Below are 25,561 nucleotides of genomic sequence, written 5' to 3'. Positions count from 1 at the left end.
AAAGGGATAATCATGAAGCAGAGGGACGTTCAAGAAATAGTGAGATTTTGCATGCAGATCCTTAAGGAGACTAATAAGCATTCAGAACAGTTTATTCATAAAGTAGCAGAAACTGTTCTAAGAGCTAAGCCAATTTGAGAATAGAGAAATGAAATTTTGTCAATAGAGATGACTGCAAGTAGGGATATAGAAAATAGGCAAGAGGGGGCTGGAACTTATTGGAGAAAACTGGAAAAAGAAACAAGGTATTCGGTGAAAATAGAGACAAAGTTAATAGAGTGGAATGAGTCCAAGAAGATTTTAGGACTGCAGGCTAAAGACTACCTTTACTTTCAGGGAATCGTAATATAGGCAAAGAGAAAGGGATATGAGAATATTACATGAAAGACCTGTTCTAGTAGAGTTTTTAGTTGAATATAGAACAGAAGCTGCTGTTGAAAAGGGATAATTAGTAGGGCTTATAAAATATTGCATGATTACTATAAGACTTGGTCAGGAGGTTAGAAGAGATTTTGAAGAGACTAGAAAATGTATTTTCAAGAGAACATTGGGAGGATATATATATGGCTCCCAGGTATACAACAAATCCAGAAGGTTTAGGATCTTTTTCCTGGAAGTGTTTGTAAAGGTATTGTACCTCAAGCAGACTTCAAAGAATTTTTCCTCCAGTAGATAACAAATGTTGGAGGTGTGATGTAGAAGAAAGAGGTAACTGGGCACATATGTTGTGGGAATGTGATGAGTTGGCAGATTTAAAAAATTCTGTACAAAGTACTGTGTCAGAAATATTGGGTGAACAAATTAATGTAACTAAGGAATACAGGGCTATGGATGTGATTTGCCTAGACATAGTAAGGCTTTGTTTGATTCTGTCTGCCAAGAAAACATTTACTAGAAAATCAGAAGTCTAAACCAACTGCATTTGAGTACTGAGTATTATGAAAAGGAAACAACTGGAAGAGGCATCTTTAAAAATGGATGTCACAAACTGGGTAGATAAGTGGAAATTGTGGAAACAGTGCATGCAGAATAATGTTTAAGGGAAGGCAGGAATTCAGCAGTTTGTGTAATGTCGGAATAATGATACTTTCACAGACTGAGATATGCAGAAGTTAGGAATACAAGATGAAAGTACAAAAAGTGAGGTTTGAGCAACAAAGAAATGAAATACTGAAGTCATTAATAAAATTAAAGACAAAGTATCAAACAGTTTTAGTGCTTAAACTGGAGATGGTTTTAGAAAAAGTGAAACTGCACAGTTATGCGATGACTTCAAAAACTCTACAAGGATTAGCTAATAGAAGTAAGATGTTAACCAAAAAGGCACAAATCAATGACATATGAAATCTTCATACTAATAAGCTTACTTCAGACATAGAGGAAATACTTAATATTTTTATAAAATTCCATGAGGATCTTAAAGATAAAAATAATCCTGATGATTACAAAATTGACAAATATTTAACAAAAGATATTACTAATAAATTTAATGACCAAGAAATGTCTCTGTTGAATAACCCTATTACCCTAAAAGAAGTTAAATAAGCGTTATAAAAGAGGGAAAATGCTAAAGCTCCAGGGTTATATGGAATTGTTTAGTTTGCTTCCATTAAATATTTTAGAATTACTGGGTGACGTTTTCAGAGTAATTTAGAGTGACAAAATTCCTCCCTCATTGAAATTTTCTGTAATCTCAACTATACTTAAACAAGTAAAGGATAATAAGTTTCCTCATAGACTTGTTTCAATATTAAATATAAACTATAAAATGATTTTATTTAATTTTACATTTGTTTACCAGGAAAGTTTGACTGGGCCAAGTTCATTTTCAGCGGTGGCCTGGCAAGAAAAGCTCTACAAAAAGTGAAAGTACATACAACACAACATTAGTAACAGTAAATACAGCATGACAAACAATATATGCAACATAAGTTAAAGTAGATACAGCAAGTCTAACAAGTAGATACATCAGATATGGAACTTAACATAGTGATATTATTAATATAGAACATATGAACATTAATTTACATTTGTAAAGGGAAAATAATTGTAGATTTATCACGCATTTAAGAATAAAAAGGAAAATCATAATACAAATAAGATCATTGTCCGAGAGACAGGCTGAATAATGGACAGTGTACATATAACAGGAGATCAGCCAGAGGTATTGCATGAGCAGAGCCAAATGTCAGTCAGATAATTTTTGAGTTGTTTTTTAAACTGGTGTGTGTTGTCAGTGGTTCTAATATTATGGGGGGGGGGGGTTCTAGGTTTTTGAGATATAGGAAGAGTATATAAGGAGTCTCATGCAGTGTTAGTTTTAGAGAGTTGTAGTAAAGATTTATTTAATTATCATAGTGTTATAGAGTAAGGTTATAGTAAGCTTTGGAGAGCTGGAGTTTTTTCAGGGTTATAGAGTAATTTGTGGGCCATGAGTAATTAATTGTATGCAAGAAACTGAGGTAGTTCAAGCCAGAAGAGTTTTTTGAGGGTTAGACAGTGATGTGACCTGTGTAATGATCTAGTAGCAAATTTAGCTATTTTGTTATAGCATGTATTCAATTTATCTAAATCTTTTTTTTTTTTTCTTGAGGTTGAGAAGGATGGGTGAAGCATATAACAGAGTTGCTAGTAGTTGGGTTCTGGCTATGGCAGCTCTTGGAGTCCGTTAAAAAATTTTGTTGTATTGCAAAAAAAAAAAACTTTTACTTATTAGTCCAAATGCTGATTTAACTGAATGTGTCTGAAGTATATCGTAATAATACCAAAACCCTGTAATATTTTGCATGCTTCTTTGGCCTTGATTTCCAAGCCTGGTCTTGCATGTGCCTCAAAGTTCATTCTTTTTTGTGGACTTTTTTAATTGTTTGTTGTATATGCAAGTCAGATCTTAGCACATCTTCTGCAGTGACTCTTAGTAGTTTGATGGACGGTGCAGGTGTAATTATTGTGTTATTACCTGTGATGTGAAACTGTAGGGGGAATCTAGTGGTCTGGTAGGTTGAAAGATCATAATTTGTGTTTTGGGGTTAAGAATAAGTTAGGAGTTAGGCAGCCATGTTTCAGTTTCTGTAAAGGCCTGTTGTGTTTTGTCCTGAAGTTGTTGCATGGTGGGGGTGCACATATTAATGTTGAATCATCTGCATATTGGATAATGGTGGTAAGTGAGGTGGCCGAGTTGAACAAGTGACGCAGTAAAAATGAAAATCTGTGTGAGGTATTTGCTTTCCACAGGCAAGACAATTAACTTTTTCTGGTATCGGTTAGAGCAAGAAAAAAGGATCCCCAACGGGGTACTTGGCTTTAGAAGAATTCAGGATTATTCAATTTGAAAACAAAATTTCAGGTAGAGGCTGACTGGCACTTGAGAACTGCTTCTGCATTGGGCTCCTCGGCAAAAAAGACTGATGTAATGGCGTTGACTGCCTGTTTTTATACCCCTGGCGACCTGACGTCAGTCCTGGAGCGACAGCATCTGACGCAGAAATATTAAGTCTCTTGGTATTCGGGCCGACTGAGGGCTACCTGCAGGCAGATAACCCAAGTGTGATGACTGCAACAGTGAATACACTCGAACATCTACATTTATGGTAAGTGTACACAACTGTACTGTCTGAGAGAGCAGTTAGAAGTTTGTTGTGGGAGACTGCGTCAAAGGCTTTAGACATATCCAAGAAAACTGATGAGACTGTTTCCCTCATTCCTGTATTGGTTTATGGTGTTGGTAAAGCTAAGTAGAGCAGTGCTTGTACTGTGGGACAATCTAAATCCATGTTGGGAGATGGCAAGTATGTTATTGGATGTGAAATGTATCATAAGTTGGGAATGTATACATTTCTCCAGGAGTTTTGAAAGTGGGGATAGGATAGCTATGGGGTGATAATTAGTTGAATTGATTTATGACCTTTATGTAAGGGGATAATATAAGAAATTTTCCCAGATGGTAAGGATGTAGTTTTCAGAAATCGAGCGGTTAATCGGTATTGATAAGATATAGCCTCAGCTGCAATTTCTAGGAACTCTGCTGGTAACTTATCAGCTGCAGTTATAGTTGGTTTAAATTTTTTTAGGAGTTTCTCTATCATTTTGGTGGGGATGGGTTGAAATGAGAAGATAGTATTATTGTTATTTTGATTCTTAGTTATTTGTAGGTTATTTGGGTTATCCCTGGTTAGTGCAAGAATGCTTTCTGTAAAGCATTTGTTAAACTGTTCAGAGGTGGTTTCTGAGTTATTTGGTAGGGTGTGGAGGGGATTGTGATTTGTTTGGGATTGAGTATGTTTTTGATTGTAGCCCAGAATTATTGTGGGTTATTTTGATACTTCATTTGCATGTTAGTGTAATAGTTCTTTTTGTCTAGCTTGATTTGGTGTTTAACTTTGTTCCTGAGATGTTGTTATACAATCGGGCAGAGTTTTGCTAGTATGCCAGGAGATCCAGGCCTTGTCCCTTTGCTTAAGGAGGGTTTTTGTTTCAGCAGTAAGCCGTGGAGCAAAATTGGCTTTGACAAACTGTTCTAGGGGGTGCCATACTGTTGAGTATGTGAGGAAAGTATAATTAGAATGTTCAACTGCTGCATCTAAGGGTAAAGTCTTCAGTGGGCTCCAGTTACAGTGTTTGAGTGTATATTAGTTCCTGTGGTTTAAAATGTTTTTTATTATGGATTTGATGATATATAGTGTGGTTAGTAAGGTTAATGTGTTGCCTGAGTGGGTAGGTATGTGATCACTGATGTCTGATAAACAGCCAGCATTTTGATAAGGGGAGGGTTTGTTTTTTAGGGCCCAGTCAAGAATGGAGTGCTTGTTAGATGTTTTGTCTATTTTGGTAGGGATCTGAATAATTTCTGAGAAGCCATAGAGATTAATGTGGTTGCTAGGGTTGAGAGTTACAGGTAAACCAGTCAGTATTAAGATCATCCATGATAATAGTTTCTTGGGTTATGTTGTTAGAGATGCATTGAAGGATGTCTTTACAAAGACATACGTCTGGAGCATTTCTCCATGGTCTTCCGCTGAAAATTGGCTTTATTCCAAGTCGCACTTTCCCGGTAAACTAAGTAAATAAATGTGTTCAGTAGTGGAAATATTGTCTGGTGGGATGTAAATGGCTACTGTAGTTATATGCTTGTTAGCATTAATTTGTAATTTGGCAAGACTTGGGTCAGTATTAGATATTTATAGATTTAGAGGTGTCACAGGCTGTTTTTGAAAAGTATAGCGACTTCACCCCTAATTTTGTCATTTATCTCTGCTCAAAATATATTATATCCTGAAGGTGTAATTTTGTTGTCGGAGATATGAGGTTTAAGCCAGGTCTGTGTTAGGATGGCTATTTCTGGGGAATAATGTGATAGGATAGCCTCTAGTTCATGAACTTTATTAACCAGACTTCTAACATTTAAGTTTAGAAACAAACAGTCAGTGTTTCAGTGTGGTATATTTAAGTATATGCATTGTTTGAGAACTGGATGAAGTAAGGGTGTTGGGTCCAGGATTTGGGTGTATGTCCCCACTTGTAAGCATCTTTCATTTTCGCTACGATTGAGATATAGTAGGAAATAAAGACCAAGCAGGATTTATAATCAATAGATTTAATGTATGATGATATAAAAAGGGTAGTAATTATCTTAGATTTAGCAAAAGGAATGAATAAGAAATTGTTCCTAATTAGCTTAGATATCAGGAGAGCTTTTGATTCTGTAGATTGGAACTACCTGTTTAAAACTTTAGAAGTGTTTGCATTTCCAGAACAATTTATTGGAATATTTAAACTGTATAGAGACACCAAAGCATATGTTAAAAATGGATCTTGCATTTCACAAAGACCGACTTTAAACAAAGGCACAAAGCAAGGGTGTTCCTTGTCCCCTCTACTATTTGCATTAATTATGGATCCTTTAGCTAATAGTGTAAGAAGCAGTGAAAAAATGGATTTTCAATTAGCAAGGATTGTCAGTCTAAAAATGCAGCTTTTTGCAGATGATGTTTTGCTAACTATAGGAGATTTAAATTATTCACTCAAAGAAATGAGGAAATTGAAAAGTTTCCAGAAGAGAAGTATTGCTGCTGAAATTTAATAATAAAACAAACTTTGTGTTAAATTGTTTACTAGATAGCAAGTTTAAAGATGAATATAACTGGAAAGGAAAGAGTACTAAAATATTTAGGATTAAAAATCTATTAAGATGTGAGTAAGATTATTAATAATTTTGAAAATAGAATTGAAGTGTTACTTATTGGAAAATGGAACGAATGATGTTTTGCTTTTGAGGATAGGTTAGTACTTGTTTAATCTTGATTAATATAATCATTTTAATATGTATTGTATTCAGTAGCTTTAATACCTGACCAAAAACTTTTAAAGAAAAGAGAAAAAATGTTAACATCATTCTTAAGCTATCCTAAAATGCTGAGCATTGGTTATAGCAATTGCATTAAATTATGGGCGAACAGTGGTATTAGCTTCCCAAATGTAGAATCTTATTCTGTTACTGCAAATTTTCATTCTGTTATACTCTAGATAGACTCAGCCAGCACTAGTTAATGGAAAACCATTCAGAGGCAGATTATACTAAATTCTTATAAGTTTATCAAATATGATAAATTAGAAATATGTAATAATCCTTTCATCTGGTTAATAAAATTTACCTTGGAAGGAAATTAATTTCAGTCTTTAGACTGTAAATATATGAAATCAGTTCTTAAAACGGCCAAATATGTTTTAAAACTCCATTTATATCAGAGTAGAAATGTTTGTGCTTTCCCATTGCACACACCTCTAGATTTAAGGAAACCGTGAACAGTGAAATTAATTTATTAAAAAGGAATGGATTAATATTATGGTCCGATTGCTTTGAAAAAGGAAAAGCTAAGTCACCAGAATATTTAATGAAAGATTAGAAGTTAAATCTGTTAAGCAGTTAATATTACCCATTGATAAGAAAGTAAATGAATTTGTAGATAATATGAATGAAGAACATAACACTATTACCTCATATGAATATATGAATGCTAGCTTTTAACGTAAATTGACCGACAAAGGAATCTTGCCCAAATGATCTAAGTTAATTATAAATAATTTTGGGTATTAGTGGGTTGAATGACTCAACAGATAGTAAGAATTAAACTTTGTTACTTAAATTAGTTAGTCAAACTTCAAGTTTATACTGGAAAGTGTTTTATGCTGAAATATATGCAGAGAATGCTTGTTACTCCCTATAAAATCTCTAAGTTTAGTAACATGACTTCTTCATTTTGTTGGAAATGTAATAAAGATATAAACACTGATTGGACACACGTTTATGGGTTGTGAAAAATTAAATGTATATAGGGAAGTGATGTGTGTTTTTTTAAGGAGATATGGTCTGATTGTTCTTTAACTAGATCAGTAATACTAATGAATGTTCTACTTCCTGTATGTGTAAAAGCCAAACAAAATTTATTTACTTATTTAATTTATTTATTTATTTACATTTGTTGTCTGACTGGACGTAGGTCCATTTTCAGTGGAGGCCCGGGGAGAAAAGCTCCACAGTTAAAATATACAGACAGTAGTTACACTGGATTTACATAGCAATTAACAAATTTGATCAACATAGCAGTTAAAAAATTACAAACATAGTTATAGATGAAGAGCATAGTACATCAGTAGACAACTAGAATCTTTATCATCTGTGAAGTACATAACAGACATTAACAATTGTTACAATAAGAAGTACCTGATGTATAATAAGTAGTTAGGCTTATGAGCATCCAAGCTTGCTATAATCAAGGTAGTTAGTGGGGTGGAAAGAAAGGTAGTGGGTGGATGGGGTGGGTGATATTAGAGGGGGAGTTGCAAGGGCATAGCCAGCATGTTTTTAGGTGCGCTTATAGTAAAGTTTTGAAGTGGGTGCATGAAGGTACAGAGGTAATTGTGGGTAGGAGGGAGTTCCATAATTTGGCTATGGTACAAGAGAATAGTGCTTCACCAGCAGAGTTATTGGCTTTAGTGACCTGCAAGTGATTTTTGTTGCTGGATCTTAGTGGTCTGGTGGTGCGATATGGTTGGAGTAGATTCTGGAGGGATGGGACTTTTAGTGGATGGTTTACTAGTTTGTGGGCAAGAGCGAGTTAATACCATTGAAGGAGGGGAGAGAGTTTAAGCCAGCCCAGTTCAGCAAGGGAGAGACAGTGGTGACTATGGTAGGATGCCCCTGTGGCGAATTTGGCGATTTTGTTGTAGCAGTTCTCTAGCTTGTTTAGATCGCATTGCCTTAGGTTGGTATATATTGGAGAGGCATAAAGTAGGGTGGAGATAAGGTGGGAATTTGCTACTGAAATCTTTGCTGCTTTGGTGAGAAGTTGCTTATTTCTTTGTAACGCTCCTAGTTTTTTGTGGACCTTTATGGTCATGGATATGTGAACGTCAAATTTCAGTTTGTCTATTTCAACTCCTAGCAATTTGGTGTGTTCTGTTGGGTGTATAGTGGTGTTGTCTTTTGCTGTGATGTTAAAGTGAGAGTTGTTTTGAGTATATTTGGTGGGTTGGAAGATGAGTAGTTTAGTTTTGTTTGGGTTGAGTATTAATTGGGCATCAGATAACCAAGTTTCAACAGAGGAAAATGCTTCCTGTGTGACTTTTTGCAGTTAGGGTAGGGGCTGGGCTGAGCAGATAATGGTTGAGTCATCTGCGTATTGTATGAGTATGCCATGTTTGGTGGCAGAGGCTAGATTATTGGTGAAAGTAGAGAATAGTAGGGGTCCAATGATGGATTCTTGGGGAACCCCTATAGAGACAGGTAATTGGGGAGATATGTCATTCTGCCATACAATGGATTGTTGGTGGTTAGACAGGTAGCTCTGAAACCACTTAGTGACTGACTGAGAGAAGGATAGGTTACTAAGGACAGAGATGAGTTGTTTGTGTGGGAAAATGTCAAATGCTTTAGATAGGTCTAGGAAAGTAGCAGAGGAAAGAGATGCATTGTTTTTATGCTGAAGGATAGTGTTAGTAAAGGAGAGTAAGGCAGTGGTGGTGCTATGATTTGGTCGGAAACCATGTTGAGTATTGGAAAGGATGTAGAGTGAGACCTGTGAGTGAATGCATCTCTCTAGAATTTTGGAGATTGGAGAGAGAATAGCTATGGGGTGGTAATTGGTTAGTTCTGTAGAGGGGCTGCCTTTGTAGAGGGGAATTATATGTGATACATTCCATAGTGTGGGAATGTAACTTTCTGACAGAGATCAGTTAATGAAGATGGATACTGGGTAGGCTAGAGCATCAGCTGCAATTTGTAGGTATTCACTTGGGAGGTTGTCTGCTGCTAATTTGGTGGGCTTAAGTTTAGTTAAGAGTTTTTTTTATGTTGGAGGTAGGAAGAGGAGAAAGAGAAGACAGTGGGGAGATTACTAGTTGGAGTGGAGGGGGTTGTGTTGTCTAGCTAGTGATAGTATGGTTTGTGTGAAGTGTGTTGAATGAGGTAGCAATATTTTCAGAGGAGTGAGGGATGTTCGGCGGAGGGGTACTGACTTTATGTGGATGGAGTTTATGGAGGACCAGAATTGTTTGGGGTTGTGTTGGGAGGAGTCTAGGGCCGACTGGTAGTATTGGAATTTGAAATACAATGACAATACCCAATGGATCAAGCAAAAGCAAGGCACATACAAAACCTTTATTTCACTCTCTCTAGCGCTTCGGTGCAACCACCTTCCAGGAGTAACACACAACATTTAACACTCCATACATTTATATACAAAAAAACTTCCTCAATTAACTTTCAATTGAAAATCAATTGCACCAATTAAGGAATACTTTTCCATATTAAAGCAAACACTTCCAATTTAAATCATTAAGGCCATTTGGCACAAGTGTTTTATACTTTAAAATGTAAATACTTTCCTTATAACATAGTTTATGCTTTAATATATTTTCATCTTCATAAAACCACTTAACAGTTTCTAAAATTGTTCCTTTCAACTTTGTTGCTTCACTTCCATGAAACATTTTAAAATGTGCAGCTATTATTTTATCTTCTTTTTTATTCTTAACATATCTAACATGTTCTGTAAATCTGATACGAAATTCCCTCTTAGTTTCCCCTGTATAAAACAATTCACATGGGCATTTTAGTGCATAAATCACCCCTTTACTTCTACATGTAAAGACATCCTTGGCCTCAAATTTAATGCCATTGATGTTATCAAAAGTTTTAACCACATTGGCACAAATACTGCATTTATTACAGCACAATGTCCCCTTCATATTTAAAGTGTTTGGAATACTAACCACCGGTGGATAGAACCTTCCATGTACCACCATATCTTTTAAGCTTTTACCTCTCTTATAAGAGAAAAAGAGTTTTTTTAGGTAAAATGTTTCTTAATAAACTATTCTCTAACAAATATCTCCAGTAATATTCAATTAATGATTTCATTTCGTCACTGCTGGTGTTGTATACTGATGCATAATATATTGCATTATCCCTATTAATCTCATTTCGATTGCAACCAACCATGTTATATCCCCCTGTCGATGTATATTTATACTTGGAGATACTACCCCCATCCTCCAGTTCTTTATTGACCCTACTCTGAGCTTGATGTAAAATCTCAGGGTCATAACCTCTCCTCAAAAACATCTTCTTAGTTCGTTCCATTTCTTCTTTTATTACTTTTTCTTCACTACACAACCTGGAAATACGAACTAACTCTCCATAGGGTAATGCTTTAATCACATGTGGGGGGTGGCAACTGGTTGCCTGTACATATTGGTTCCCATCTACAAATTTTCTATGGATACTGGAAGATATACCTCCATCCACTCTTCCTTCCAACACCAGATCTAAATAAATTACCTTATTACCTTTCTGCAGTCCGTCAAACGACAAACCATATGAATTACCATGCATTTCTTGTATAAATTGATCTATTCCTTCAAAACCCCCATTACATACAAAAATTAAATCATCTATAAATCTAAAATAATGATCCACATATTTTTTCATAAAATCTAATTTAAATAAAAAATGTTTTTCAAAATAAGACATAAAAAGGTTGGCATACATAGGGGCAAATGCTGCCCCCATAGCCGTACCCTGTTTCTGTCTATACAACTCATTATTAAAGAAAAAATAATTATTTTTTAAACAAAATTCCACCATTTCTACTGTAAACTTAGAAAGGGGACCATCACCCATAAAATATTTAATGGCTTTCCAAACCATCCTCATGTTTTATAGAGGTGTACAAACTCTTAACATCTAGGACTAGCCAATAGCTGTCCTTCTTCCACACTATCGGGGATATTTTTCGCAACAAATCTAAACTATCTTGGATGTACGTAGGAGCAACTTTCACAAAAGGTAATAAAATCTTGTGTAGAACCAGACCCATATTATGTAAAAAGTAATTACAAGCTGAAATAATAGGTCTGCCCGGTGGCTCCCGTATGTCCGTGTGTATTTTCGGCAAACAGAAAAAAGTAGCTACTTCACTGTTAACAGAAAAAAGTTTATCCTTTACATCCTTCTCCTTAAAAAAGCCCATCCTAACACTTCTATCCAATATTTTTTTCAAATTCCAACACTGCTTGTTTGTATCGATCAATAGTACATTTCTCATATACTTCCACATTATCCAAGTGCATTCTACACATTTTTAAATATTGAAGTGCATTCATCACTACAATTTTATTGCCCTTATCGGAGGGTTTAATAACAATATCCCTTCTTTCACTTAATTTTTTCAAAGCCCGCCATTCTTTAAATGAGAGATTATATGCCACTTCTCTTTTATTTAAAGAAGCACAGTCACAGATTCTCTCCCCTCCAAACCTCACCATAGACCCGAACTGTGCACGCCGTTGATTATCAAAAGGTGGTACAAACTTATATGTTGGAATAAAAGATACATCCATCAAATTTTGTACATCCAAACATTCCATATCTATTAAATTCTCATCCATTCCTTCAAACTCTCCAGAACAAGAATAAAAACTTTCGTCGGATGCATCAGATGAATACTCATTAGTAGCTGCACTGTAGTATTGGAATTTGTCCTGCTTTATTAGCTTTTTGACTCTATTGCGTAGTTCTAGGAATTTCTGTCTAGTATATCATCTGGAGTGTCCGACTGAGGGTATTCTTGGCGAGTTCACTATAATACATTAAGGTAGAGTAGTAGGCCTGCAAATAGTCAGACGTGTTTTCATGTATGCATTCAGTTTCAGGGAAAGACAGTTCAGTAGAAAGGAAACTATAATCTTGCTGGCTAAGCATGAGATGTGCAGAAATAACAGTTTTAAGGGAGAGCTACAGAATGTTCTTTTTTCAAGGGAAAGATATGTGTACTTGGAATGGAATAATAAATAAAGACTGGACTGTGATGCCCATGCAAGACCAGGCTTGGAAACCATGGCTGAAGAGGCACGTAAAATATTAGAGTTTTGGTATTATTAGGATATACTTCAGATACATTTAGTTGAGTCAGTTAAGTTAGCATGTGGACTAATATGCAAAAGTTCTTTTGCAGTACAGACACTCAAGCCTGAGTACAGAAGTCAGGTCAAATATCCATACTATTCAGGAGGAAAAGACTGTTTCAGTTGATTATTATTCAGGAGAATCAGAATATACATGCAGAAACTTATGATATATTTATCAGCACTGTTAATGTTATCCAGCACTCCAGCATTTCTACAGACTGTTATTTATTAGCACCATTATTGAAGACAGTTTTCGGATATTGTTAACATGTAATAAAGCATTATTAACCTAACTACAGCATGTGCAGATTTTATTGTGAATTAACAGATGAAGGCTTTTATTCCAGTCTCATTTCAGTTGTTTTCAGTTAATTCCGGTATACTATAGTCTTATCAATTCATGCATGGGGTTTACTGGCAATATAGAAAAGTTATTACAAAAACTTGAACCTTGAACTCCGTTCATACGTTCAAGGAATTTTTAAATTTAACAGCAACACTATGTAAAACTGAAAAAGAAGTGATCAGAATAAGATCTGTAAATGTTACTAAGACTTTTAGTGGTTGGGATAGCCTTGAAATGTTGCTATTGAAATGCCAGGACTCTTAACTCATTATATCTGAGTAACGCCTTCAAGTGTGTCTGCAGTTAACTCCTACTGACACCTCTAAATGTCCAATATTGCTTGTTATTATTAGCATAGTTTTGGAATTATTGATGCAATGTACAAGGTTTTAAAAGATTTTATCTTAAAGCTTACACAATGGCAAACTGAACGGCATTAATATTTGACAACTGTCTAGTGCAGGTAAATATGTATTAACTGTTGTTTTTATGATTATAATTTATATAGGTATAATTTTCACATTTTTCTAAATATCTCAACAGCCAAGTAACACATAACTCCCCAGCCTCATATGAACACTCTCAGCTAGATGAATAAAATACTGCTTGACAGTATGTGTGTAACTTGAATGGTTGCTGAGATATTGTAAGTTGTTTACAAAATATTACAAATATGATAGTGTGTTTACTATGACTTATAAAATGCGATTTAAGACCTAGAACCTAAAGAATACCACCACTATAAAAAATAGTTTGTGCTGAAGTTTGCCATTTATACTTCTTTCATAACCACTATGGTTCCAGAGATATGAACATTTATTTGAAATGTGAGGACATAATTTGATTCTGTCAAAGGGATTAGGATCCGCTCATTGGCAGTCACAGTGCAAACTTCCTGAGCTCAATTGAAGTGAACGAGTTAGTGTTAATTTTATAAGATTACCTTCGTAATTCAGTGTATTCCAAACATTGTAAACAAGTTTGTGGTGATGAATTTCTTCCTTTCTGTGCATATGTAATATAAATATGTTAAATTAATAAAAATTTTCTGTAAAAAAAAAAAAAAAAAAAAAAAGTTACCACCACTCTCAAGTCTGTTGGAAGAACAAGAGAACAACATAATTCATCCTGAGCCTCTCTTCTGCTTCACTGACAGCATAGATAACTGACTACCGATTCCAGGCAGGGATAATTTGTCAAGAGTCTTACTGGTTATTAAAAACAGAAGACATCTGCTAAAACAAATGACTAAGCAAATGGCATATCTTTACAGATGGAATGGAGTCACTGGTTTGATCCTTGTCACTTCTCTGCACAAAATTTAGATTTTTAGCTGTTTGTATTTCCATTTTGGAATTGGGTAGAATGTTCTTTTATAGGTTGGTACTAGGCTATTCGCCCTAGGGCTTATACAAGTCTAGCCATAACAATTCCCTGGCTATTTCTTCCCACAGTATTTACTTCCCTGGACCCCTGTCTAGCAGGGCGACTGACGTGATCCCCAGGGTGAATTTTCTATCTCCCATCCAATCATCAAGGTTCCTTTTGAAGAGGGCCAAAGAGGTGCTCTTCTTGACATGTATGAGCAGTCTATTCCAGAGTCTGGGCAGCCTCTGGGTCAGGAACCTATCCCTCCAGCATGTTTTGTTCATTGTGATGACCAGGTTTAGATCCCTGGTGGTTATCGAAGGTGAGGTCCACCTGTGTCCCTAAGTCTCTTATCACACTTTTAGTGTTTATTGTACTGCCACCTATGTGGTAATTCATGGGTACATGTTTTTCCCAAAGGGGGATAACTATACATTTCTTGGCATTGAGCTTGAGCCCATGGCTGTGACACCAAGCATCTGTTTCTGCAAGGCCCTTTTGTAGAATATCCACATCATTTGGAGATTCAATAATGGCTCCCAGTTTGCAGTCATCTGCAAACTTTGTTAGCCAGAGTCCCTTAGTGTTGGCCTGTACTTCAGAGAAGTAGATGCCAAACAAGACCGGTCCCCCAGGACTGAACCCTGAGGTACTCCACTTGTCTGGAGCTGGATCATTTCTGGCTGAGCATTTTCACTGGACTTCTCTGGTTTATTTGTAAGTTATTAAGCTTTTCTTTTTGTATTTAAGGTCTTGTGTAAAACGGGATTTAAAGTTAATGCTGGATTACGTGACAGTATCGCTCTATTAACTTGTATGATGTAAATATTATCATGGAAAACTATTATGTATCTGTTACCATCAGTGACATCTGCTAGGAGGATTTCAGAATAGCATTTCTTAATTTGCACTTGGCCTTTAGTTTTCCACAACTACATGATCTCTCTGATGACCAAAGAGGGCTTAAGGAAAATGATTTGAATCAGTCTGTTTACCCATCCAACTTGTTTCTTTTCAGTGCAACAAAAGTATCCAGAAAAGGATTTTGCAGCTGTACTTAGGCAGGTTAAGTATTACTTGAAGCAAACATTTTAGGGGAAAAATCCACTGTTCTGTTGTCTTTGCTAAATGTAAGCAAAGACAGTATCCCATTTGAATGTCTAGGTCATTCCATGCATTCAATTATTTTAAGTGCGATAGGCTTTTTCAGGAAGTGATGAGGAGTGTTTCTGTTAGGTCTACAACTACTGCAAAGACTTTCTTTAAAAAATGATATCTCCAATATATTTGTGAAGCTGCTGCCTGCACACAGTATAGACATTTCTCAAGCACAGCATATTATATGCATAGTGTAACTGAAGGACAGACTTTCAGTAGTGATCTTTAATGGATGCCACTGACTTTCATCCACTACTACCTAGGTTACTTGGGCCATGCTGTCAGAACTAACTGTTATATATCCTCTTAAAGCAAGATAGTTGTTTTTGCGGTGCTTAATATGTTTTTATTAGCCTACTTTTCTTTCTGTAATGTAATTCCAGTTGATTTTATTGCAAATTTATTTTTTTGCAATAGGCCTCTTTACTTTGTCCACTATCCAACCAGCAAGACTTCATTGATGGCCTGTACTGTTAAGAGGTGAAGGACAAATTTCTCAGTAGAAGTAGTGGAGAACAATTATATATTCAGTGTTCATTCATTCTGGCACAAGTCAAGCATAAGTTTAAAGACAGTTTCAGATGAAACTGGGGATTTGCTGGAAATTTACTAGAAAAGCATGATAGATCTAAAGTAACAGGACTTGTTTTTGTCAGTGTTAAATGTAATGTTTTTTTTCCAGAAGATGCAATGTTAAGGCAAATATTTTAGTTCCCAAACAAGAGAGCTGCAAGTAGACATCATTTTAGAAAAGAAAAAATAAATTTTAAGCATAATTTAACTCCTGGTATTGTGAAATAAATCCCATTTATTACCCCATTTGACTTGAGTAAATAAATGCAGTAAGTCCATTTTTAGTGTTTTCCATCTGTATTAACTGTGTGTATTGATATAATGTCAAACTATAGCTGCTGGGTATGTTTCTTTTGTCCTTGAACATTAGAGACCTGAAAGTATTGCAGATTATATCTCTGTGAAATGGAATAAATAATTTCATTAGTGTCTGTGTTTCCTTGAATATTTTAATGGATAAATTTCAAGCTAAAGTTCAGTAACTGAACCCGTTGTACTTGTTAAGGAAACATACGTGATGCGTTTGTAAGCAGTTTTAGTTTTAATTTAATTCAGGTCATACATCCTAAGTAGGTTTAGCACTTCAGTTCATTTTAGATGTTGCACAATACTTATTTGATATTGTTTAGCTAATTGTATATAATCCTGGGCTACAGTTTATAATTTGTGATTCAGCCTATGTATACTATAGGCATAGAGAATTGTAGTATGCTTAATATATCCTCTTTCATGTTCAGTGAGAAACAATAATTCTCATTATGTAAGCTATCCTTTTATATTATTGAAAAGGCTATTTTTTGCTGGTAAGAATAAATGTTTATATTGACTAATTCTTTTTACCCTGTTCATTTCTAAGGCTTTGGGTATTACATTTATTAAAGCTCTTGATGTGGTTAATGAAAAGTCTTTTCCATTTGCTCAATGTTTTTTTTTTTTTTATTTGTGGTGGATAAGCAGCATGTCAGACCACAGCATTTACCTCGTTTGTTACATAGACATCACTGCCAGTTTATTGCATATACATTAAACATCATAAGATATTCACTGAGTTAGCTTGCTTTTGATACAAATCAAAAATGTAGGGTGGACAAAGAGATTGTTATGTTTTCCCTTCACTAATTCTGCTAGCCCTTCCTAATTTTAACTCCACTTTTCTGATGTCCTTCAAGGATGCATCTGCAGTCATCACATATGGGTTGTCCTGCCTCAGGCAGCCCTTCGGTCAGCCGGATTCCAAAGTCTGGGTCCGGCGTCGGCTGACGTCACCCTTTCTGCGACGTCAGAGCGCCTGGGGTATAAAAGCGTCAGCCGGCGCCATCTTCCCCAGTCTTTCTTGCCGCGTGGTGCCCGAAACAGAAGCAGTTCGCAAGTGCCGGTCGGCCAGCTCCTGTAATTCAGCTACCGAAGACTTCAAAAGCTAAGTACCCCATTGGGGACTCTTTCTTGCCTCAGCCGATGTCAGATAAAGTTAATAATTGTTTAACTTGTGGGAAACAAATACCTCATAAGGATTTCCACTCTTACTGCCTCCCCTGCCTAGGCCCAGACCACGACATCTCGGCCTGTTCAGCCTGTGCTTCCTTCAACCGACGCACTCTTAGACATCGGGCGGAGTTTGCAGAGGAGTTTTTTGGGGCTAGTTTTTCATACAATATGCCGTCTGAGACTCCGACTTCACATTTAATAAAGAAACGGAAGGACAAGGACCGACACACGCGGGCCGCGGTTTCGGCTGAAACCATGGCCAGGCCTACCGCGAGTGTCTCGGTCTCGGCTGAAAACGAGTCCTTGGTACTTCTGACCCCCAAAACCGCTCAACCGACAACCTCGGCCCCGGAGGCCCCTGCTGAGTCGGTTATTGAATTTCCTTCAGAAACTGGTGTCTTGGAAACTTCCGACACCATTCCTCTAGACAAAACTACTCCAGCACGTGGTGCAGCTAGGCCTCCTGCATCCATGTCCATAAAGGCATTCACCAGGGCTAAAGTTGCTAAACATACAAAAGCTATGCCTCCCAGGGTTATTCCTCAGGGACCCTCTTCAAGTTCACAGATCCTTACTTTAGCAGAGGACCTTATTTCCTTGATTAGGGGCTCTCAACCTCCTCTAGACAAAAGGCCCAGGGTTGAGCCCTCTGATCCCCACTCCTCAGAGGAGGCCTCTGACGGCTCTGTTCTCTCGGACTACCAGGAGGAAGCTTTTTCGGCCTACGAGGATTCTGATGCAGAGGAATCAATCCCCTCGGCCTCCCCTCCTGAAGAACTATCCTTCGGGGAGACCCTTCACACTATGAGAGAGCATTTCAAATGGCAGGGCCAGGAATTTTCTGATTCCAGGAAAAGATTAAGAACTTTTCTGCATTTACTTCAGCATAGACCTTTGGCTATTCCTCCTGTTTTGAATGTCATTGATGATGTGTACTCTGAGTCTAGCATAACCCCTGACACTCTTCCCCCGGCCCCTGTCAAACCCGATAGGTACTACAGGGTCCTGGACTCGCATCATTTTCTTTACAAGGCCCACTCTGCTGATCCAGAAACTATTTCCCAAGGCCCTAAAGGGGTTGCAGCTGCCACCTCTAAAAATCCACTCCCCTCTGAAAGGGAGTCCAGGGCTTTAGAGAGATGGGGTAAAAAAGTGTATACTTCTGCTACTCTTTCTATGAGGGCATTAAATTGTCAATTTCATATGATACAGTACCAAGAGTATTTGTTAGATGACTACAGGATCTGGTACATAACTCCCAGCAGGTTAGTAACCATTTCTTACAATGTGGTTATGATGCATTGGAAGCTTCATGTAGGTCAGCTATGACAGGTGCAGTCATACGTAGGCATGCTTGGCTGAAGGAACAATCTCTGCCAGACCATGTTAAAGCTAAGCTTCTGGATGCTCCACTGGAAAAGCAAAAGTTATTTGGCTCCACTGCTCAGGAGGTCTTAAAAAAATTTGAGGAAAAGGCAAAATCTGTACAAACAGTCAAAGATTTTCTACAAGTCCAACCACCAAGATTCAGCAGAAATTGGCCTGCCAAGAATTGGTCCTTTCCAGACACAGAAAGATTTCAGAGAGGCAAGAACAGGCGTGCCAGAGGTAGAGGGCAAGCTAGAGGCTCCTACAGAGGGCGTCAATGGCAGCCTCCCAACCAGAGAGGTAGTGCAGGACCTACAACTGCTGCACAAGGACAGACTCAATGACTTTGCTTTGACTCTGCCAACCAGGGCTCAATTAGAAGCACCTTTGGGCGGAAAGCTTTCTTTATTCTCAGACAATTGGCACACTATTACAAGAGACAAATGGACACTGCAAATAATAGACAGAGGATACAGGTTCCATTTTCACACATTGCCAAAAAGAAAAGGCATGCCAGACCTGCCACCAAATCAAAGGGCAGAGGCTTTGAAACAAATCTCCAACTTAATGCAAATGAAAGCTATAGAAAAGGTTCCTCTTTCAGAACAAGGCCAAGGATTTTATTCCAGACTATTCATTGGTCCAAGAAAAGAAAATTAATGGAGGCCTATTCTCGACTTGTCCGCACTGAATACTTATATCATTGTGCAAAAATTCAAAATGCTGACTCTACAGCAACTCCTTCCCATGCTGGGCAAGGGGTCTTGGCTGGTGACTCTAGACCTCAAGGAGGCATAACCTGCATGTCCCTATCAGACAAAGTTGCAGAAGACACCTCAGATTTCTTGCAGGCTCAGAGCATTATCAATTCTCAGCATTGCCCTTTGGCTTATCTACTGCGCCCAGAGTATTCACGAAATGCCTGGCATCAGTAATTGCACACTGCAGACTTCAGGGGATTCAAATAAACCCATATCTGGACGACTGCCTTATTTATACAAGCAGACAGCCAACAAACTTTGGTAAAGGACTTGAATTATGCCATCCACCTACTACAGGCATTGGGATATACAGTCAACATTCACAAATCAAGACTTGTTCCATCCCAAAGAATAACTTTTCTGGGTGCGGATCTAGACACAACCACCCAAATGGCTTTTCTGGAAGTTTATTCCATGTATCATGCCTTTTTCAGGATTTCTGCATGAATGTTTGTCATTGTTGAGTACCCATTTCTGCTAGATTTTTGTGTAAACCTTATTTTTTAATTGGGTAATGTCTGAATGTTTGTCCTTACTCAACTCCCTGAAGGTATGTATACTGAGGTCCTTATTTCACTGCAGGGAATGTGACAAAACATGTTCACCAGTTGAGCTCCATTCTGTGTCCCTTTCTTTTATGCAGTTTCCTGAATTGGGTGCCAACTGTAAATAAGATGTCATAAGGTATCTCCATTGATACAGTTCTACTTGAACGATTCCCTTCCTTTGAAAGGATTGCTTTCTACTGGTTCATAGTAATCTATTGAAATTCAAGGACATAGGCTACTTATGAGCCCAGATACTGAAGTAATAAGAGTCTGTGTAAAAAAAAAAATAGCCAAATAGGCCATTAAACCTAGAACTTTGAAAAATAAAAAATACGCGTCACCAAGAACGATAAAACATAACCCAACTTTAATAAAAAAAACTTCGACTAAGCGCTTTCGTCATTACATTTACCTGGCTTCATCAGAGTTATTGCAATAATTAACAAATCACATTTATATAGTGCTACTAATAAACCAATGAATAAATTGATCAATCAATCAGTTTAACTTAACCATCATCAAAACATGTTTCTAGCTGATTCAGACATTTGAATGTTATTTTGGAGGCCAGAAGGCCTAGTACAAGGAAAGTTTATGCAGATAAATGGAAGAGTTTTTTATTTTGGAGTACAGCAAAGGACTTTGATGTTTCTAACCCTTATTTTAGTGTGGCTCTTCAATACCTTACTGAGTTAGTGGACTAAGGTTTGTCCTTCTCCTCTTTTAAAGGTTCATGCTGCAGCAATTTCTGCTCACTATGACTGTGACCCACCATTGTTTTCTCATCCTTTGTTTAAGCAATTCCTTAGAGGGGCAAAGAATATAAGACCCCCACGTAGAGCTCCTACTCCTGCTTGGGATCTCAATTTTGTGTTGGAGAAACTCACTCTACAACCTTTTGAGCCTGCAGCTACTGCAGAGTTGAAATATTTATCATGGAAGACTGCTTTTTTGTTGGCCATTACCTCTGCAAGAAGGGTTTCTGAATTACAGGCCCTTATGGCAGTTGAGCCTTTCTTAATTTTTCATAAGGATAGGGTACCTTTGCTTACTCATCCGTCCTTTATGCCTAAAGTGGTTTCTAGTGTGGCTTTAAACCAAACTATTCATTTGCCTACTTTTTATGCAAACCCCCAAAATAAAGGGGAAAAGATTTTGCACACTTTGGATATTCACAGACAGTTTCGATATTATTTGAGCAGAACTAAAGGGTTCAGGCAGTCTCAGCAGTTGTTTGTTTCTTTTGCTTTGGGTTCTCAGGGCAAACCTGTTTCAAAACAAACTATTTCTAAGTGGATTGGTTTTTGTATTGCTTTCTGTTATTCCCATCATGGTAAGGAGATTCCAGCTGGGATTAGGCCTCATTCCACTAGGGCTACTGCCACTTCTACAGTTTTTTTAAGGGGGGTGGCTACTAAAGATACTTTGGAAGGGCAGTTACTTGGAGTTCAGTGCATACTTTCTGTTAGCAATACCACTTACCATTTTACTATAATTCTAGGGCTGGATTTGCCACTGCAATTTTACAGGCATTTTGGCAGCTCCTAATGCTTTATAGTTTTGCCATCCTCCCTTACCTCTGCTTTGGGATTCTACCCATATGTAAGGACTGCAGCAATGTGAGATGAAGAACATAGTACAGTTTTGTACCTACCATAAATGTAGATGTTCGAAGATCCACATTGCTGCAGCCCAATTCCCTCCCTCCTTCCCTCTGTTGTTGAAGGTGGTGGTGTGGTTTGTGTTGTACATATTGTAAATATGGTTAGTGGGTGGTTGGTTGGGTTTTGCGGGTTTTTGGTTTTGGGCCCTTTTCTTGTTAGGGCCTTCTGACATCTGGGGCAAGAAAAGACTGAGGAAATGACGTCGGTCATGCGCTTTTGTACCCTGACGTTCTGATGTCAGTTTTAAGCGCCTTGACCGACGTCAGCCTAATACTTTGGTATTCGGGCCGACCGAGGACAGCGGACTACCCATATGTAAGGACTGCAGCAATGTGGATCTTCGAACATCTACATTTATGGTAGGTACAAAACTGTACTTTATATATCCTCTTAAAGCAAGATAGTTGTTTTTGCGGTGCTTAATATGTTTTTATTAGCCTACTTTTCTTTCTGTAATGTAATTCCAGTTGATTTTATTGCAAATTTATTTTTTTGCAATAGGCCTCTTTACTTTGTCCACTATCCAACCAGCAAGACTTCATTGATGGCCTGTACTGTTAAGAGGTGAAGGACAAATTTCTCAGTAGAAGTAGTGGAGAACAATTATATATTCAGTGTTCATTCATTCTGGCACAAGTCAAGCATAAGTTTAAAGACAGTTTCTGGGGATTTGCTGGAAATTTACTAGAAAAGCATGATAGATCTAAAGTAACAGGACTTGTTTTTGTCAGTGTTAAATGTAATGTTTTTTTTCCAGAAGATGCAATGTTAAGGCAAATATTTTAGTTCCCAAACAAGAGAGCTGGAAGTAGACATCATTTTAGAAAAGAAAAAATAAATTTTAAGCATTATTTAACTCCTGGTATTGTGAAATAAATCCCATTTATTACCCCATTTGACTTGAGTAAATAAATGCAGTAAGTCCATTTTTAGTGTTTTCCATCTGTATTAACTGTGTGTATTGATATAATGTCAAACTATAGCTGGTGGGTATGTTTCTTTTGTCCTTGAACATTAGAGACCTGAAAGTATTGCAGATTATATCTCTGTGAAATGGAATAAATAATTTCATTAGCGTCTGTGTTTCCTTGAATATTTTAATGGATAAATTTCAAGCTAAAGTTCAGTAACTGAACCGTTGTATTAAGAAACAAACGTGATGCTTTAAGCATTTTAGTTTTAATTTAATTCAGGTCATACATCCTAAGTAGGTTTAGCACTTAAGTATTGTGCAACATCTAAAATGAACTGATTTGATATTGTTTAGCTAATTGTATATAATCCTGGGCTACAGTTTATAATTTGTGATTCAGCCTATGTATACTATAGGCATAGAGAATTGTAGTATGCTTAATATATCCTCTTTCATGTTCAGTGAGAAACAATAATTCTCATTATGTAAGCTATCCTTTTATATTATTGAAAAGGCTATTTTTGCTGGTAAGAATAAATGTTTATATTGAAATTCTTACCTGTTCATTTCTAAGGCTTTGATGTTACATTTATTAAAGCTCTCCTGTGGTTAATGAAAAGTCTTTCCATTTGCTCAATGGTGCATAGTGATTGCACATGCAGACTTCAGGGGATTCAAATAAACCCATATCTGGACGACTGCCTTATTTATACAAGCAGACAGCCAACAAACTTTGGTAAAGGACTTGAATTATGCCATCCACCTACTACAGGCATTGGGATATACAGTCAACATTCACAAATCAAGACTTGTTCCATCCCAAAGAATAACTTTTCTGGGTGCGGATCTAGACACAACCACCCAAATGGCTTTTCTGGAAGTTTATTCCATGTATCATGCCTTTTTCAGGATTTCTGCATGAATGTTTGTCATTGTTGAGTACCCATTTCTGCTAGATTTTTGTGTAAACCTTATTTTTTAATTGGGTAATGTCTGAATGTTTGTCCTTACTCAACTCCCTGAAGGTATGTATACTGAGGTCCTTATTTCACTGCAGGGAATGTGACAAAACCTGTTCACCAGTTGAGCTCCATTCTGTGTCCCTTTCTTTTATGCAGTTTCCTGAATTGGGTGCCAACTGTAAATAAGATGTCCTAAGGTATTTCCATTGATACAGTTCTACTTGAACGATTCCCTTCCTTTGAAAGGATTGCTTTCTACTGGTTCATAGTAATCTATTGAAATTCAAGGACATAGGCTACTTATGAGCCCAGATACTGAAGTAATAAGAGTCTGTGTAAAAAAAAAATAGCCAAATAGGCCATTAAACCTAGAACTTTGAAAAATAAAAAACACGAGTCACCAACAACGATAAAACATAACCCAACTTTAATAAAAAGAACTACGACTAAGCGCTTTCGGCCTTACATTTACCTGGATTAATCAGAGTCATTGCAATAATTAACAAATCACATTTATATAATGCTACTAATAAACCAATGAATAAATTGATCAATCAATCAGTTTAACTTAACCATCTTCAAAACATGTTTCTAGCTGATTCAGACACAGACAAAAACAAGTCAAATATATATATATATATACACAAGTAAATAAAAAACATGTTTGTGTGCATTTAAAAACCAAAATATATATATATATATTGTATAAAAAACTTTTACGATCAGTTTAGTATTGTGCACTTCAAACCATGTAAAAACATATATATATATATATATATATATATATATATATATATATATATATATGTCTCTCTCTCTCATATATATATATATCATATAACAATCAAAACAGAGGGGACTCGTATAGCAGTAGCTTTTGTTTTAAAATAGGGGCCATGGATATACAATCCTTTAACCTAGGTTTGCAATCAGTATTTAGTCTCAACTGCCATTTGGCCTCTCTTGCTTCCAGTTCCAAATTAGCACCCTCACCTCTTTTACTAGTGTAAATTCTATCAATAATAACAAATATAAACCTTTTGTAGTTGGGGCATTCTAAAGTGTGCATAAGCAGGGCATTGTGAGTATTTTTATTATTAATGTCCCTGAAATGCTCAATAATGCGGTCTCATAATCTCCGAATGTCTTTTGCAACATAGAATCCTGGGAATAATAAACAAGTGACCAAATACACTACCATGCTTGAGTTGCATTTGCATCAATCCGGGTATCCAATGGTACGTTCATACCCACAAATTGCCACATTCATACCATCTTTAACTTTAGAATGCCCAACTACAAAATGTAGTTGCTTCCTCTAGTGGGGGGTCAGAATGAGCTGGTCCAGGGTTTTGGCATTTTTAAATTCCAGGAAGCCTTGGGCCTGTACACTGGTACTAGAATAGTTTTCCCAGTTGATGGAAGGGTAGTTGAAGTCACCCAGTATGAGAGTATTGGGCTAGACCTTGAGAGATTCCTGGGTGCTTAGGAAGTTGGAGTGAGAGTCAAGGGACATGGTTGGGGTTCTGTAGCAGGCTATGACTTGTATCGCCTTCTTACCCAATGTTAATTGTACCTGAAGTAACTGTGATGCATTATGCTGGGCTACCAGTCTAGAGATGTGTGTATCCTTTATGAATATGGAGACATCACCACCTTTGGAGTTTCCGGTATGTGGGGTCAAAGGGTATGGAATGAGTTGTAGTCTGGGAGTGCAGGGGTGCTTTCTGCCTCTTTAAACCAGATCTCTGTTACAGCACAGATGTCGACATTCTCCATTTTGAGGAGAGCTTCAAACAACTGCATCTTGAGGTTTAAACTTCTAGCATTGAGCAGCATGACCCTCAAATTATATTTGTTTGTAGCTGTTGTGATGGAATTTTGGTCTTTGGAACACTGCCTAAAAAAGACACTATAGGGGTGGCAAGAGCCTTAGCCAGTAGCCAGAAT

This window comes from Protopterus annectens, chromosome 1.part0 (genome assembly GCF_019279795.1).
Source record: "Protopterus annectens isolate FY-2018-M chromosome 1.part0, PAN1.0, whole genome shotgun sequence".
NCBI classification, from domain to species: Eukaryota; Metazoa; Chordata; order Ceratodontiformes; family Protopteridae; genus Protopterus; species Protopterus annectens.
Note: the sequence above shows the minus strand (reverse complement) of the source record.